The sequence below is a fragment of the Mytilus californianus genome, unplaced genomic scaffold (assembly GCF_021869535.1).
Source record: "Mytilus californianus isolate M0D057914Y unplaced genomic scaffold, xbMytCali1.0.p SCAF_70, whole genome shotgun sequence".
Taxonomy (NCBI): domain Eukaryota; kingdom Metazoa; phylum Mollusca; class Bivalvia; order Mytilida; family Mytilidae; genus Mytilus; species Mytilus californianus.
This window is the reverse complement of record NW_026262724.1, coordinates 616,147-635,519: the sequence shown is the minus strand read 5'-3', so window position 1 is coordinate 635,519 and position 19,373 is coordinate 616,147. Positions and strand designations below refer to the sequence as shown.

General features: G+C 30.7%; 1 protein-coding gene and 1 long non-coding RNA gene across 6 annotated transcripts in view; one reads left to right on the top strand and one right to left on the bottom strand.

Moving 5' to 3' along the window:
- LOC127710315 (uncharacterized) overlaps positions 1-19,373 on the bottom strand; it is a 644,133-nt gene that overhangs the window by 123,857 nt on the left and 500,903 nt on the right. The gene's annotated exons all lie outside the window — the stretch shown is intronic.
- On the top strand, positions 4,987-10,465 carry LOC127710320 (uncharacterized). Its single transcript, XR_007986126.1, has 4 exons — positions 4,987-5,027; positions 5,993-6,086; positions 7,632-7,687; positions 10,147-10,465. It is a non-coding gene; the product is annotated as an uncharacterized LOC127710320 (long non-coding RNA).

Here is a 19,373-nt window from a genome sequence, read left to right as displayed (position 1 = left end):
AATTCTCCTTTAAGAAAAGTATGTAATAAATCATGCCAGTACTGAAGCAATGACTACTGAACTGATAATAGTCTCGCGGTCTAGAAGTGATCAAGTAACGGTATCGACCCAGTGCAGTAAACATAAGATCTTTATCATCTGGTGCCTCCATGCATTTTTCTGGGTTTACTTTCATCAAGAACAGTCAAACACAAAACAAAAATAAATGCCTAAGAGAGGTATAAAAAATTGAAAACTGCAAGAAACATTTGCCTACGAAGGACATAAAAGAACAGAATAAAAGAAATTCACATAAAAAGTAAAATAACAAAATACCGAACTCCAAGAAAAAATTCAAAACGGAAAGTCCCTTAAGAAATGGCAAAATCAAAACGAATGGAAAACAATTGTCATATTCCTGACTTGGTACAGGCATATCCTTATGTCGAAAATGGTGGATTAAAACTGATTTTATAGCTAGCTAAACCTCTCACTTGTATGACAGTCGCATAGAATTCAATTATATTGACAACAATGTGTGAGTAAAACAAACAGACATAATAGGTAAAAATGTCAAATATTGTAATGGGATACAGCAGTCAAAAGTGAATCAATAAAAATACCGAACTCCAAGGAAAATTCAAAACGGAAAGTCCCTTAACAATTGGCAAAATCAAAAGCTCAAACACATCAAACGAACGGAAAACACTGTCATATTCCTGACTTGGTACAGGCATTTTTTTATGTAGAAAATGGTGGATTAAACCTGGTTTTAAAGCTAGCTAAACCTCTCATGTGTATGACAGTCGCATGAAATTCTATTATATTGACAACAATGTTTGAACAAAAAAAACAAACATAATAGGTAAAAATGTCAGAAATAGAGGTACATGTTTTATGTGTTATAATCTCAATCACTATAAAGACAAACAAATATGTCAACAAAGAAAAACAAAATTGTGTTAAGATCAAGCATGTCTGAAGGAGGCTGAAGCTTAATTTAAAAAAAAATATTACATATATTAATTTAGAATTTCAGAAATGCATGTCAGTTTGCTTACACTATAAATTGCAAGATTCACAATGCACTAAAAACGTACTTATTGATTCTAGAAATAAGAGAATGTGATTTTTAAAAACTGAAAACTAAGCTCGACATTTTTTTACTCTTAGTAGGTTACATAAGATATACTAAATTAATTATGGTATTTTGTTTTACTGATTTTAATACCAATTCATCGTATTGTTTGTATCTTTTATTGTCTCATAGTTGAATTTTATATATTAACCATGTGTATACCAGTTTTAATCCATTAGCTGTTTTAAATTAGATTTGATCCCAGTTGTAAAATACAATTTTACTGCGAATTTCCCTCATTTTGTTACTGTTTTACTTGGATAGAAAGACATATTTTACTAATTTTGAAATAGTAGATTAAATCTATGAGAACTATATATTTTATTTTATTTTTGATATTTTCTAGCCTTTTCATGGAAACGCCTTCTGATTTTGTTCGGACTATTCTGACTTTTTGGGCCCGTCGACTAGTCGGTGGCACTGTAGTAATCACTCTGTCTGTCCCTCTGTCTGCCCGTCATCTCGTCTATGTCGTATGCTTAGTCAAGATTGCCTTAACCGATTTCGATAATATTTATGTTCAGTATAAATAACAACAAAAGGAAGGTGTTTTTTTTTTATTTGGAGATCTGAACAAAATGTAGTCAAAACTTAAAAAAAAACAACATAAATTTTGAAATATATATTTTTGTGCTAGAATTTCATCAAATTTGATATGCAAGTCAGATTTTATTTCAAATGTAAAAATCTAGATTTTTGTAATACAATGTATTGGGAGAATTGGCCTTAATTTTTTTATCATTTGTTAGAAATTCTCAATTTTTTAAAAACTTCTTTGTGTGCAAGGATTTTAGCACAAATTGATACATAAGTATTCTCTGCTATTCAGAATTGTTTCTTGGTGTCAAATATGGGATAAGGGCTTACAATTGTGTTGACATTCAAACATTATGAGAAACATCTCTTTTCGGAAGAATTTCAGAATATTGAAATATGTGTATAATTAGCAGTTCCAAATTGATTGCAGGTGCCAACAATTAAACGAAATTGTGGAATAAACTTATTTTTGGTGAAATATATCACAAATTTTGAAAATACTTAAATAACACTTTATAAATTAAGTGCGTCCGAAGAACTTTTCTGGATTGATCTTTATTCGATCAAATTAAAATATAAAAGGCAAGTATGTGAAAGACGTAGAAACTTTGACGCTTTATGTCCAAAAGGGACATACAAAAATAGCTAAAATCAAATAGGGTCAACTTTGCATGAGGCAGTTGGAACCTTAGAACTCTGAAAGAAAATGTTGAAACTTGTATTTATAATTACATTTTTGTAAATTACAGTTTATTTGTTTTCTTTTTGTTGTCCCGGCGTGGGTTGTTTGAGTCAGTGTTTTGTTTATAATTTTTTTACCAGTAATATTAATATTGTAGTGCTCCCAACATGTGTTATGTCTTGTACTATATTTATCCTTACGAAATGTAGACAATGGGAAGTGACCTAATTACATATAGGGCAAGTGTTGGGCTACACTATGTTAGGTCTACTCGACTGTCTCACTCGATCAACTTAGGCCGTGTTCACACTGATCTAAACTCGGTGTGGTGCAAGTGTACTCTATTAAACTGTATTACGTTCCCATTAGTAAAAATCATTGTTTACATGTAGTTGAAAAATAGATTTTCACTACACACAGTCGATAGTCAATGAAGACCCTGTGTGGGTTAAGTGTTCATAAAACTAGATATCAAGAACGTGGATTTTATTGTGAATATTCAAGGAAGTTATATATATTGAATAAAAATTATTACAATGATAATATGAGATCACATGAAACTAATTGTAAACAGGTTTACAGTACGCAATGTTTGGTGTGAAAACGGCCTTAGATACCGTTTTATTAGTTAATCTGCTTTTTCAAATTGGCACAAAGGCCTTTACAATATTTTCATACTTTCAATTACAAACAAATTCTGAAAATCGAAGTTGTTCTACATGTTTTCTCTCAGGTTTGCATTCGTATGTAATAAGCACCAGGAGGTTTTTAGAAAAAAAAATACAATTCCTTTGTTAGGTAGAAATGAATATATTGATGACACTTGCCTAGTGATTTGTCAACTATCTTTATATCTATTTCTAATTATTCATACGGCAGGTGATATCGAACTAAATCCAGGCCCAACGCTCGACTTACCAGAAAATTGCTTGCATAATGATAGTTCAACTGATTGATATGTTGGATTTGTATCGTTATAAAGATCTTTTGACTTTTTCATGCTTAAACATACAAAGTCTTCTCCCTAAAAAATCAATATTTGAAGCTGAGCTTGGTGACAGGGACCTTATCTTACTTACCGAAACATAGCTTAAGTCTAATTTTAAGACTCCGTATCGAAAGAATCGGGATGGAGACAGAATAAGTGATGGGGTCCTAGTTTATGTAAAAGAAAATACACCAAGTGAACGACGTCATGATCTTGAAATACAACATCTTTAGTGTCTTTGGATAGAATTTAACTAAAATAAAATGTAAATGTCTGTTTGGAGTATTTTACAGACCTCCTTATTCTAATGCGCAATATTGGGATAACATAAATTTGTTCATAGAAAATGCTTTCAATTCGGGTATTTATAAAATAATAGTAACGGGCGTTTTCAACGAAAATCTTTTGAATTTTCGTAACACAAGACTTGCAAATATTATCTTGCAAAACATATAGGAAAAATCTGACGAAAAAAACCCAAAACAAAACTATTTATTAAGCAGTTATTTCCCTTTTTCTTTTGACAGGGAGACGAATTAATATAAGGAAAACCTTGTTTCCGAATCCCTTTGTATTTATATATTACTGCATTTAAATGAATATTTCATGTACATGATTTTTCGAAATACAATATGTTTAAAATAACCTTTGTTTTAAATTTTTTCTTCATTTGTCAACAGTGATCTTTAGAAAAGTATGTTATAAATCTTGTCAGTACTGAATTCGAAACATCTTTTTATGCCAGGATTTCATCGCAAAGTTATACGATAGTACACTATGCATAGGTATTATGTACATTTCAAATTGATACACGGTGTCACAATTGTGGTAGAAATTAGATTTTGTAAATAAAAAGAATCATTTTTTTTGCTAGGTTTTCAATGACACTTTATGCATAGGTATGATTAGCCATTCGAAATTGATTTCCTGTATCAAAATTAATGGTTTCTCACCATTTAAGAAATAGCCGCCAAAATATACAAGGCTTAAATTGTAACAAAACGTTATGTTTATCAAGAACACATCCTAAAATAACTATAATTGTTATCAATATTATAACTTGCATCATCATCATAAGGTGGTCTTTCCACCTTACCGTGGAAGACCTTTTTATTTTGTACTATTAATATTTCCCTCTTCCGCAACTTTTAAATTGTATATCAGTTTCGCAAGATGTCAATCAAATATTTTGGTAAATAATATGGAACAATTTTTGCGCTTTGAAAACGTATTAGTAACAGATATGAAACAATGTTTTTTATATTGTTTGTTACATACTTAGGATGTCGCAATAATTTGCTACCCTTTTTTTGAGATTTTTTTTCTTCTGTATTTTAACTAAGCAATATTTAAGTGTAACTCATAAACAAAATGTGATAGAAACCTAGGGTCGTCCGGTAAGAAGACCGTAACATATATTTGCAAACGTGTATTCAAAATTTTTAGTTTCGACATGTATAATGTAAAAATGATACGGTGTCATTTTATAGTTTTATGTGTATATGAAAATATGCTAAATATTCAACTTTCATTTAGGAGTCTCTGTGAGAAATTCACCTAAATTACTCGCCAAATTTAAGAAATTCCCTTTAATAAAGGTCCTCAGCTGGAGTACCAGAATCCGAAATTTTTCTAAAAGTTTCATTTACGTTTTTGATTTCATGTACATCCAACAGCAAAGACAAAACTTACAGAAAAGAACAGTAAGTAGATCAAGAATTATTAAGATGCATATTAACTGTAAAATATTTGTTCTATTGTAATCTTAATACAAAATCTGTAAGAGCGTTTATCGATAATTTGGTTCATTCCATATTGATTATCCTTCATGATTCAAATGAGATGGTGAGTATAAAACAGAGTCAACAACCCAACGAAAATAAATAAACAAGACGGACAGAGGGTAATAAACAAAAGGTTTTCATTAATTGATAGATGCTCATCCCTGGTGGAAAGGTATATACCATTCCGAGTCTATTAGGATTATAAATAAATTAATCAGAAATAATCAAAGATCGGTCACATTCTTAAAATGACAACAAAAAATATTAACATTTAACAAAAGCCTACCCCTGACGAGTCTCTCAACTTTTGAAAGGAAGATGTTATGTTCCTTTGAAAATAAATATAAGTATGAAAGCATTTGAACTTGAATAACAATAACAGAATGTATAGAATTGAACACATGATTAGTAACATACAGTGATAATTATATTTTGCCTGTTTTTGATGACAACTCATGATAAAATTCCCTAAAAGAATTACTGGAACCAGGTTTGTACACCTGTTTCTGTTATAATTTTTCTGTTTAAGCTCAGGTTCGAAAGATCAAAACTATTTGCTTTCAGAACATAAGAAACTAACTACAACAAGTATTGCCTTAAACATAATTGTAAAATTCCTCTCACGGTGTCACAAGAGACAAGAGATACCAAAGTAAAACATAAAAGGTTACATGTATGTCAACACGAACTGTACTACAAATCATTAAAAATAATGTAATTGCTTAAGTATTATCAAAAGATGTCATTTATTATAAGAAATAATTATGTGTTCGACCATTTAGAAGAAGGCAAACACGTGGAGTTGGACTTGTTTGATAACAAGGTGAGGCCTCAAAAATAAAATTCTTCCTGGGCATTTCTAATTGGTTTCTTTAATTTATAAGATAGTGAAGAAAAAACAGAGTGGATGATGAATCTCAGTATATCTGTAGCCATTTTTTCATTGGTGGTGGTTGTTATTGTTTCAGTTTCAAAATGGTAGGTGAGAATATGTTCTGTACAAGTACTAACTGCAATTATTCGATTAATTCAGAGTGGAACGAACATAAAGTCGATTCAAGTTTTTATACTAAAAGACTTGTCAACCAAATATATATGTAACTTTCTGGTTTGATCATTTCTAAATAATATTTCATTGACAAAACACACGGATAATGACTTGTACTGATATAGATAAAGTCGTCTGATGTGTAATTTTACTGATTGTGATATTTTGACTGATTGTCTATTTGTTTGGCGTATGATGCATACATAGTAGGAGACCCCAACCCTGTCGATACACCCGGTTTTGCTCCGTTTGTAGATTGTGTGATTCCCTCATATTTTTTTTATGTAAACTTGATTTGTCTCTTCCTTATCAAAAGGGAGTGATACCGGGTTCGTCGACAGTTAAAGTGTCTTCTATTATGCATGAATTCTCGTGATCGTATAGGATATAATGTGCTGTGTTAACATGAAGTAGAAAACAACTTCCAGTAAAAATGTCACAATATGGAAATAGGACAATCACGCATAATTAATTTACATATTGAACAATTTTTCTAGTATCTAAAGGTTTTACCATGCAAAACCATCGTGGTAGTGCGTTGCAACACAGATACAGTGTACCGTTTAACCCATTTGTAGTGGTGCTTGAAAAAGTAAGGCAGTGTCAATTTCAGTCTTTTTTCCTCTAAACTTCGCTGGCTCAATTTCTATACCCCTGTCTTCAAGAGGAGGTATAAAGTGATGCACATGTTTGTCCGTCCGCCAGTTGGTTAGGACGTCCGTCACAAGTTTGGTTTCCAGAAGACAATTAATGAATTGCTTCACCAAATATTTTGACATTTTAACATGGACAATAAGCTACTTGCAAATTTTCATTTAGATGGTCATGACACTTACTGTTTACGAGTTATGTCCCTTAGTTACCTGAACACGGGTGTTTCTTTGGTTTCCGAAATAAAGTACCACTTAACAAATGTTTTGTAATATGACCACAATGTAATGGAATATAAAATACAGGTCATGTTTGACTTTTATGGTTTTCACATTTACAGTTCAAGAGTTATGACCCTAGTTACTTTCAAAATTGGTATATCTTTGGTTTCCTGATGATAATAAGAGTACAGCTCGACGAAATATTTTGGATTTGTAAAAAATATTATGGATAAAAAAATAGAGGTTAAGTTCTATTTTGATGATGTTAACATTTACCACTAAATTGTTACCTTAATATTTTCTGTGGTTTCCGTGTGGTTTCCAGGTGGTGTATATAGAGTTCCGTTTATACAAATCTCCATAGATATCAACAATTGATATGACACATTAAATACAGGTCAATTTCAATTTGAATGTTGGTTCTGGCATTTACCGTTAGAAAGTTGTAACTTACAATTATTCATGTCATACTGCTTGTGTTCCTCAGTTGTGTCAGCAAAAACACATACAACCGTAAAATGATACCAAGATTTGTTGTTGATCTATTTTATGAATATTGCTTAAAAAATTAATTGAAAAACAACTTGATTATTATTTTGGCAGTTGCAGAAAAATACTGGAAAACAAAAAAAGTGCAATTAAAGAAAGAATTACAGAAAGTAAGTCTTTATTATTATTCCAATAAGGAAGCAAATATAGGTCACAATTGGAAAACATATTAGTATATAAGTGTACATTTTAAGTTTATAAAAATATGATGAATGTAAATTAAACAGTTCGAAGAAAAATGATAAATAATTTACTATTGTTAATAGATTCTTACATATATTTTAAACACTACACTTTCTTCTTTCATGGAACGTTTCTGATGAAGGTAAATCCAGAAAGCACTTAGGAATCATACAATGTATAAAGTTTTCTTTACCCTGCAGTATTAGTGATTGTATCATAAGCGTATAAAACTGATGGAAGTGTCCCTTTAGTGTTTATTCCATCATTATGTATCCTAAAAAACAACTTCGTCTTGAGATAAATTACCAAACAAAAAGCCCATTTTGGAGAATTAAAATTCAAATGAATGCAAGTAAACAGAACATGAAAAACCGTCTAAAGCAAACTTGGAACCTCAGTATTAGTATTTAAATCTTGAGTAGCTTTATCATAAATAAGTTTATCATGCCAGGACCAGAGCACTTTCTCCTGGTTCTGATGCATTTTTGATATAATAAAGTTGAATTAATGATCTAATTTCTAGAAATCATCTCTCCTACGAAAAAAAAAAAAGAGGACACCACCAACTTTGAAAAAAAATAACTTGTATGTAACACAGTTTTGAAATCCTAGTACAATGTATCCATGAACTGTGTAAAGGTACACAAACATACCGGAAAGAAGGTTCAGAATTTAAATGAATTGACCTCCACGTGTCAAGATACAAGATTCGATTTTATAAATTGTGCCTGGAAAAGATGTCTTGGTCCATTTCTGTTTTCTTACGCATGTCTTTTTCAGCGCTTATTTAATCATATACCCGTGGGAAGAACACAGCTATTTCGATTCAAATATTTGTATTGATCGTACTTCAGCAAAAAGTAAACAATTTTATAGTGTTTTGTCAGGAAAGCTTTTTTAAATTTGATTGAAACTTATTAAATGTTTTAAGTGATTTCGATAGTAAATATACTTTGATATTTTCCGGTAAATTATCTAGAGATGTCAATTATAACAAAAGTAAGCACTTCAGTTCTCGCTTTGAAATAGTAAAACATCAATTCACCTTGCATGAAAATTAAACGATTACATGTATTACAATCCTTCCTCCATTGATACATTCATGTTGCATCTTCAAAGGAGTAGAAATAATAGAATTCAATAAAAAAAATTGAATTTTTTTTTCATGACCGTGGACATTTTCCCTTCATTTTCTGGCGATTATTGTTAAAATTACCAATGACATTTTCAAAAACAACGACAAGTAGAAACGTATCAATCTAGTTAGGTTGAGATGTGTTCACCTACCCATGTGCATATATTCTAAATAAAAATCAACCAATCTTTTCTTTTACTACTAGATATTATGAAATTGTGCTTAGCTGAGAAGTAGCAAATGCTTATTTAAATTTTTTTGTGTGAACTAGACGATCTTGAGACTAGATATATTACTCATGATGTCTCATACTCGGGACAAGCAGTGGGAAACTTTATGATAAAAGATGATAAAATCGACAAAATCAATAGTTTGTTTACGCCGGTACATATGCTGATTAAAAGTTATCTATCAACCACAATCGTACATTTCTAAGAAAAAATATATCAAACTATGTTATTTGAAGTACGCATGCTAACATATATCATCTTATTGTCATTATTCATCAAGTTAAATGCAGAAGAAGCTTGTTACACTAAAAATGTTTACATTTTTTAAATTGTGAATCTATGGTTCGTAAAGATAAAAAAAAAAAGAAGTATCATTAACATATAAAATCTAGATTCTTATCAGTCATCGAGTTTCAGAGTATTCCAAATATTCTTAAGCATGATATACTTTCCAAATATATACATTATTTACACAACTAAGTTTATTAGCACATGTGTCTGCATTTTCACGAAAGCTTTCAGTATAAAAAAATATATTCTTTGTCCGAATACAACGATTTAAGAATTATGTTTGTTAAGGTTAAAACAGAAAGAAAACTTATTTTACAAATAACAATTTTTGTTTATTTACAAAAGAGGAGCACAAACATATCACACTATATCTAGCAATGACAGACTTTTTACGTGCAAATCATCTATCGTCGTTGTAAATCAAGTATTCATTGATATATGTCTCCTTCAAATGAATTAAAACTAATTCATTTTTTAGTTACTGTACGTGTAATGTGTAATAGGATAATTCATAAATAATGATTATTTGACTTCTCTACCCGAAATACGTATTGTAAGCTAATACCGCATTTTTAATCGCCGATTAATTTTTTTTATCGTAAGTTTGAAGTCAAATTTGTTGAAGTATATATAGTAGTTTGATAAATGTCGAGATATAAGTTTCAATTTGTATGGCTATCTACTTGTCATTGCATATATTTTCGAAAATTGAAATCATACTTCTTTTCAGAACGCCAGAAAATTTCACACGAAAGAAAAACTAACCTCTATGGTACAAATGGAAGACAAAAAATCGCCAATGATGATGAAAAGTATGAATTCGATAGTGACAACTACGCCGAAGACCCGTATGCAATGATCCGGGACTCTCAAATTCTTCCTGAAACATCTCTTGTTAGTAACGACCAGAATGCAAACTTTTCACTTGTAAGTAACCATCTGGATGCAAACTTTTACACAAGTGGTTACAATCATCTAAATTTGATGGGGATATCCTACAAACATGGAAATCAACACGACAAGAGGCGTAGTTATTCGCGAGATGTCAATGGAACCAAATTTCAAACTTTCCAAGACATGGAATAATGTATATTTATGTAAAATATTGATATTTTACTTTTTTCTAACGGTATATATATATTAATCCTTGATATTAACTGCAATAATATTTATTCTGTCAAACCTTTGCAATGACAATGGTTTACAGACACCACATTACATAATATGAACATATTACTCTTGTCGATTTCGAATCATTATCGGTTTTAATCAAGATTGTCTTTTATAAATAAATACATGCTTACTCTATCGGGGCACAAAATATCCTCTTAAGTTTTGAGAGTTTTCTACGCTGACTGTATTTATTTGTTTTTATTCGTTGTTGCTATATTTCTGGGTTTCTTTTTGTTATTATTCGAACACCTGTATTGGTACTGCATGTTTGCTACTTTGAATTTGGCTTTTGGGATTTCAATTTTGGCTGCTTCACATTTGACCTAATTGGTTTGGTTTTGTATCATCGTCTACCTTTTTCATGTTTTAACTATACATCCATTTACTGCTATACAGATAGCCAAAAGAATAATTAATAGAAGAATTTGTTTATTTTGAAAAAAGTGTACATGACTAACACCATCAGTGGTGCTGAACTATTTCAAAAAGCTGGGGCCAAACATGATATATTATCTAAGGTGATCACACAATGGGAAATATATTCTTATTGCCTATGCTAGGACAAACAAACCCAAATACCATAGTACGCCACAAAGTACTCAGATTAAAAGGTAAAGGATAATAATTTAGTGTTTTCTTAAAATGTAAAACCGATGACCAGTTGCTGTTTGGCAATTAAATTTGGTGTAAGTGTTGCATGAATTAGAAAATGAATAATCAGGGAAGAATAAAATGCCAATAACATAGTTTCGAATATATTTTTGTTCTTTAATATCAAAACTGAGCATGAACATGCAAAATATCATTGATGTCATAAAAGTGCTATTTAAAAACGTTCTATTGATTTTTGTTAATTGTTCAAATTAAGAAGGAAGTAAAAATAGAATGAAAAAAAATAAGAATTACAAATGTATGTCAATTGAACTTGCATGGTCAAGTTTTGTGTACTATAATGCATTTTGAAAATTAATTCATATTTTAATAAAAAAAAAATACTAATTATATATAGAAACGTGTAAACGTTTTAAAATCAAACATGATAGAAGGGGACTCATGAAAATATTTCAGTGCACATGACAGTATTTTTTTACTTCAATGTTCTTGAATTCCTTAATCGGGTATTCTAAAAACTGTGGTTACTACAACATGAACAGTAAAACATTATGAAATACGCACTGACCTTTTGATTGGAAAATATATAGTTTAGCATGAAGTGATCCAAAATAATTTTCGTCTCGCTCCGCTCTCCAGTGTTTATTCACTTTTAAGGAATTACGCCTCTTTCAAAAATCCTGGATAAACCACTGTGTCTTCGAGAAGTCAATGTAGAAGTCAAAAGCTTTAGAAAAGTTATTCTCCTGTTATACGTGTATATCTACACCAGACACAGGTGAAGTTGTTACTCAGAAAAGCAGGCAATGAAAATTAAACATTTGATCATCAACTTCTAGATCAAGTGTGTATTACAATTTTGTGGTCAAACCACTGTATGAAACAAAAATATGTATCCGGCTACATTTTTATGAATGGTATCCTTGATAAAAAAAAACTTGTGGTATCATATCTCGAATAATTGTTGAAAAGTCATTTAATTGCAACTTTTTAGGTTCTGATTTGACCCTATTGTGAAAAAGTTTAAGGTCCTCCGATTATTAAATCCCAGTTTAAATTACTGAATTGTTAATATCAATTAAACCAGCCAAGTACAAATTGAACGTAATTTGGTAAATGCGTTTCACCTTATATAATAGAGTTCTTTCTAGAACAAAAATGGGTTTATGAAAAGGCTGTCACAGCAATATTATTCTCCAATGATATCATGAATGGAATAACAAATGATTACTTCATTATACATATTTGTACAAATAAACAAACAGTTTTTTTTTGTTTTACTTATAATGGGTTTATGACAGCAATAACAGCGCTGTTCCTTTGCTTATTGTGTGTCTTTGTTTTGCTGTGCATGTACTGATTTTGTGTCATGGATGGATACCGCATATCTTTTTTTTCTTCTATTTTATAATATACTTTTAATAACTAATATGTTTGTAAATATTTACAATAATTATACCTTTTACATAATGTACATTCTTTAATTTCTTATTAATAAAACATTTCATTTTACCTTGTTCTAAGACCAGTTGAGCTCAAGTCATCATTTTTCTTCCGTCGTTTGATCATTGTAAAGTCGAAAGCAGAAGTATCCTTTGTATTTTTGACTTTGGTACAAGGACTGTTTTCACGAAGACAAACTTACAAAAATTGATAGTAAAGTATACCAATCTGTTAAGAACTGTGATCTTGAAAATTGGTTATGATGCAGAATGAGACGAAAAGGAAGATATTTCTACAGATGATTATATGAATATGAATAGTTTCCTATCATAAACCGATTTACATACAGGCCAAAAGAACAAACTATTTCGAAAACCCGAAGCCAATCTGGATATATTATGTAAGGTGATTACATCATGGGTAATGTATTCTAATTGCATATGCTAACACAAATAAACCAAGTATTATAGCATGCCAAGTAATTTTTAAATGAAAAGGTAAAGGATAATAATTTAGTGTCTTTCGTTTCGCAAAATGTAAGACAGATGACCATTTGCTGTTTGGCCGTTAAATTTGGTGTAAGTGTTGCATGAATTTGGAAAGTAAATAATCAGGAAAGAACAAATGCCAATTACAGAGTTTCGAATATACTTTAGTTTTTTAACATCAAAATTTTGAAATCATCCTTTAATACATTGAACACAGAAATATGATAAATATTGTTGTAGTCATAATAGTGCTATTTTGAAACGTAATATATTGATTTTGGTCTGTTGATCAACTTATTAAGGGAGTGGACACAGGATGTGAAAATAAGAATTATGTCACTTGAACGTGTGTTGTAAAGTTTTGTGGACTCTAATGACTTTGGGAAAATATTTGAATTAAAAAAAACCTGAACTATATATAGATTCATGGATAGGTTTGATAATCAAACATGTTCAATTTTGGACACATTTATTAATGTCAGAGCATATGTCAGTGTTTCTTGGCTTCCAATGTCCAATTACCGTAATCAGGTATTCTTAAAACTTTCGTTCATATAACATGAACAATTAAAAATCATAAAATACCAACCCCCTCAATAGATTGAGAAGTCTATAATGTTCAATATTAATTCGTCAGAAATAGTTTTACCCTCGCTACGCTCGCCAGTATTTATTAACTTATTGTATAAGAAATTACACCGCTTTCAAAAATTTTGGATCCCCACTGTGAGCTGTCTTCACAAAGTCAAGGTAGAAGTCAAAAGCTTTAGAACAGTTATTCTCCTGTAATACGTGGTTATCTACATCAGACACAGGTGACGTTGTTACTCAGAAAATCAGGCAATGAAAATTAAACATACGATCATCAACTTCTAGATCAAGTTTGCAGCACTATTTTGTGGTCAAACCTTTGTATAAAATCAAGGAATGTATCCTCGTTTTTAGTAAATTGTATACTTTAAAAAACCTTGTGGTATCATATCTCGAATAATTGTTAAAAAGTCATTTAATTGTAACTCTTTCGGTTTTGATTTGACCCTATTGTCAAAATGTTTAAGGTCTTCCAATTGATTGAGGAAGACCCTCTGTATACTAAAATAACTGTTAAATCGCAGTTAAAAATTTGTGTTCAAATATACCAACCAAGAAACATTGAACGTAATTTGGTAAATGCGTTTCACCTTATATAATACAGTTGTTTGTAGAACAAAAATGGGTTTATGAAAAGGCTGTCACAACAATATTATTCTTCAATGATAATATGTATGGAATAACAACAGATTACTTCATGATACATATCTACACAAATAAACAAATAAACAAACAGATATTTTTTGTTTTAATAATAATAGGTTTATCATATACTTTTGATAACTTACATGTTTGTAAATATTTACAATAATTATACCTTTTACATAATGTATGTTCTTTAATTTCTTATTAATGAAACATTTCGTTTTACCTGGTTCTGAGATCAGTTGAGATCAAGTCATCATTTTTTTCCGTCCTTTGCTCATTGTAAAGTCGAAAGCAGAAGAAGTATCTCCTGTAATTCGTGACTTTGGTACCAGGACTCTTTTCCCGAAGAAAAACTTACAAAAATTGATAGTAAAGTATACCAATCTGTTAAGAGCTGTGATCACAAAGATTGGTTGTGATACAGAATGAGAAGAAAAGGAAGATATTTCTACAGATGATTATATGAATATGAATTGTTTCCTGTCATAAACCGATTTACATACATGTACAAGCCAAAAGAATAAACTTTTTTCAAAAACCTGAAGCCAAACTGGATATATTATGTAAGGTGATCACATCACGGATAATGTATCTTAATTCATATGATAACACAAATAAACCAAAATATCGTAACATGCCATAAATTTTTAAATGAAAAGGTAATGGATAATACTTAAGTGTCTTTCGCAAAATATAAGAAAGATGACCATTTGCTGTTTGGCAGTTAAATTTGGTGTAAGTGTTGCATGAATTTGGAAAGTAAATAATCAAGAAGAACAAATGACAATTACAGAGTTTCGAATATAATTTTGTATTTTTAATATTGAAATTTTTAAATCATTTGATTAAAAATTGAACACAGGAACATGATAAATATTATTGTAGTCATAACAGTTCTATTTTGAAACGTAATATTGATGTTTGTCTATTTTTTCTATCCGAAATAGGAAGTGAAAATAGGATGTGAAAATAAGAATTGTCATTTGAACTTGCATTGTCAAGTTTTGTGTTTTCTAATGACTTTTTGAAAATATTGATATTAATAAGCATGAACTGTATATAAATATGTGAATACGTTTGATAATCAAACATGTTCAAATTTGGACACATTAATCAATTTCAGAGCATATGCCATATTTCATGGCTTCCAATATAACTGAATTACCTTAATCAGGTATCCTTAAAACTAAACATTCTTTAATGTAACATTGAAAAATATATAAAGTTTACAATAAATTCGTCCAAAATAATTTTTGTCTGGCTTCGCTCACCAGTAATTATTTACTTATTGTATAAGGAATTACGCCCCTTAGATTTTTAGATTCCCAACTGTTGGTTGTCTTCAAAAAGTCAATGTAGTAGTCAAAAGCTTTAGAAAAGTTAATCCCCTGTTATACATGTATATCTACACCAGACACAGGTGAAGCTGTTACTCAGAAAATCAGACAAAGAAAATTAAATATTCAATATTCAACTTCTAGATCAAGCTTGTAGCGCAATTACTACATTTTACATATTTGTACAAATAAACCAACAGTTATTTCTTAAATAAAAGTAGGTTTATCTTATACTTTAATAGCTATAATGGTGTGCTATCAGTTCCCGAGGATATCATCAGCCCAGTAGTCAGTACTAACATGATTTATAACAAACCTTTATAAAACTGTCCGTTAAACAAATTTCCTCTCAAGCAAAATTGATCAAATTGTCTCTATGAAAGACAAAATCCTTTGCACATGGTCTGGATTTGAAACTTTTCCGCCACCAATCCCAAAACATTTTACCTCACAGTTCATCAAGTTGAAGTTATGTAATACCTATGGATTTGGCTATTTTTAGGTCCTTTTTGTTAATATGACTTCAACTATTTCGGTTCTTATACATCATTGACTTTCAAATATTCGGTTTTGAGCGTTCCTGATGAAGGTAAATCCATAAAAGCGCTTCAAACGCATGACATTTATAACGTGTTGTTTTCATTTTTTTAATATGTGTATGTTTGTAAATATTTGCAATATCTATACTTTTTACATAATGTACATTCTTTAATTTCTTATTAATTAAACATTTCATTTTACCTGGTTCTAAGATCAGTTGAGCTCAAGTAATTATTTTTCTTCCGTCGTTTGCTCATTGTAAAGACGAAGGCAAAAATGTACTCTTGGTCGGCTTCTTTGTAAATCGTGACTTTAGTACAAGGACTGTTTTCACAAAAGAAGAAGGAAAACTTACAAAAATTGATAGTAAAGTATACCGATCAGTTCAGAACTGTACGTAATCTTTTATATAGGCTGTGATGCAGAATGAGAAGACAAGGAAGATATTACTACAGATGGTTATAAGAATATATTGTGTTCTATCATATACCTATTGACAAACAAGCCAACAGAATGAACTATGATATTTCGAAAACCGGAAGCCGAACAGGATATATTATGTAAGGTGATCACATCATGGATAGGATATTCCAATGATTGCCTATGCTAACACACATAAATCAAAATACCATAGCACGTCACGGAATACTTAAATTAAATGGTATTAAAAGCATAATATTCCCCCAAGGGTGACTAGGGAGTAGAAATATGGTCACTATTGGTCTTCCTCCGACCGGCAGTAAAACCCTCGCCAAAGTGGGGCGTCAGTTTGGCTGTGCGGGATGTACAAATTCGCAGCCTCCTTCGGTCAGAATGGGGACGTTAAATCCGATGCCTCGAGTAAAGAGAGTGCCACGCTCTTTGCACGTTACGAACCCGTGCAAAAACTCTTTGAGGGGACCTGTAGCAAGGATAAGTTTCTTTCCCTATCCAATATATCCTCAGTTTACCGTGACAGTCCAAATCTCATGAATTGAAAAAATAAATAATCAGGAAAGAACAAAAGGCAAATTACAAGTTTCGAATATAATTTTGTTTTTTGATATCAAACTTTGAAATCATCCTATTACACATTGTACACAGGAATATTATTGTAGTCATAATAGTGATAGTTTAAAACGTTTTATTGATATTCGTCAATTGTTCAACTTAAAAAGAAAGTGAAAATAGGATGTGAAAATAACAATTATGTCAATTGAATTTGCATTATTAAGTTATGTTTACTCTAATGACTTTTTGAAAATTAAATCACATTTAAATTAAAAAACCTAAACTATATATAAATACGTGGATACGTTTTATAATCAAACAGGTTTGAAGTTCGGACACATAAATGTATCTCAGTACACATAACAGTGTTCCAATGTACCTGCATTACCTTAATCAGGTATTCTTTAAAACTAAACTTTCGTTAATATAACATGAACAGTTAAACATAATACAATACGCCCCCTTTTGATTGGAAAATATGTAATAAAATCAGCCGTAACCCCGATTCCTTTTTCGTATCTTCAGAGGATCCTTACACATCCAGATCGATACCACCAATAGGAACAATTAACCACATCATGTAATGAAACAACTACATAACGTTAAGTCACATTCACATCAAGTAATGTTAAAACCACATTGACTAATGACACAACCACATTAAATAATGGTGAAACCACATCGAGTAATGACAAAACCATATTGAGTAATGACAAAACTATATCAAGTCAATACGAAACCATATCGTGTAATACCGAAATATCATTAAGTAATGACTATTCCATATTGAGTTATATCAAAACATCATTACGTAATGTCAAAACCATATTAAGTAAAGACAAAATATCATCAAGTAATAATAAAACAACATAAAGTAATATCAGAGTTCCACATAAGACAGCTGTGGCGTTCCATAAATACCTGTCGATAATGAATGAAAGGCCCTAGTTTACGAACGTGCGAATAACCAACCACGGCAACTATCATCGTGAAATTAAATCATCTCTAAATAAACTATTAATTTTAAAATTTTCGGCTCTTCAGCTGACACAAAACCACTCACTAGACAAACTATTTGCTGGACACACTTATTATCCTTATCTTGAAACGCTTCAATACACTTTACTGCAGAAAAAAACTTTTTAAACAAAACTTAAATATTCTTTAATCTCTTGAAATTCTAGGCAGATATATATTAATTACATAGGTACTTGGGGACAGGACAATTATTTTTTTTCCAAAATCCGCTGATAATAACTATCAATTCGAAGTTTATCATCTACAGCCGTTACTGATAAACTATATATAGAGAAGGTATCTCACTTCGTGCCTGATTGCCCGCACAATACAATCCTTTTCTTCTCGAAACACAATATAATCGTACTATTTAAACACAAATTACACAGATTATAATATGATTTCAGTTCCTAATTTTTTTTGCCACTTTCAGTATCAAACATTTCTCCAACATAAAGTCAAAGAGTTATGCTACTTCTTATAGTACCGCCAAGTTTGCCAAACAATCATGTTTAACAAAAAATAGCATAATGTTTAGCATAAAGTCGTCCAAAATAATTTTTGCCTCGATCCGCTCGACAGTACTTATTGACTTTTAAAGAATTGCACCCCTTTAAAAAATTCTGGATTCGCCACTGTGAGCTGTTTGAAGAAGTGAATGTAGTAGCCAAAAACTTTAGAAAAGTTATTCTCCTGTTATACAAGCATATCTACACCAGACACAGGTGTAATTGTTACTCAGAAAAGCAGGGAAAGAAAATTAAATGTTCGTTCATCAACTTCTAGATCAAGTTTGTAGCACAATTTTATGGTCAAACCTCTGTATAAAATCAACGTATGTATGATGCCTCGTTTTTACTGAATGGTATCCTTGATTAAAGAATCTTATTTCTCCTCATGGAATTTTCTGTACTTATTATATTGTTATATATTTGTTATTCTCTTCTATTCCCAAGGCTGATTGTCGAATAGATATACAGTCACTTTGGACTTTTCCCGACCGGCAGTAAAACCCTTGCCAAAATGTATAAGATGGGATGTATAAGTATGCAACCACGTCCAGTCAGAATAGAGACGTTAAATCTGATGTCTCTTGTAGAGAGAGTGCCACGCACTGT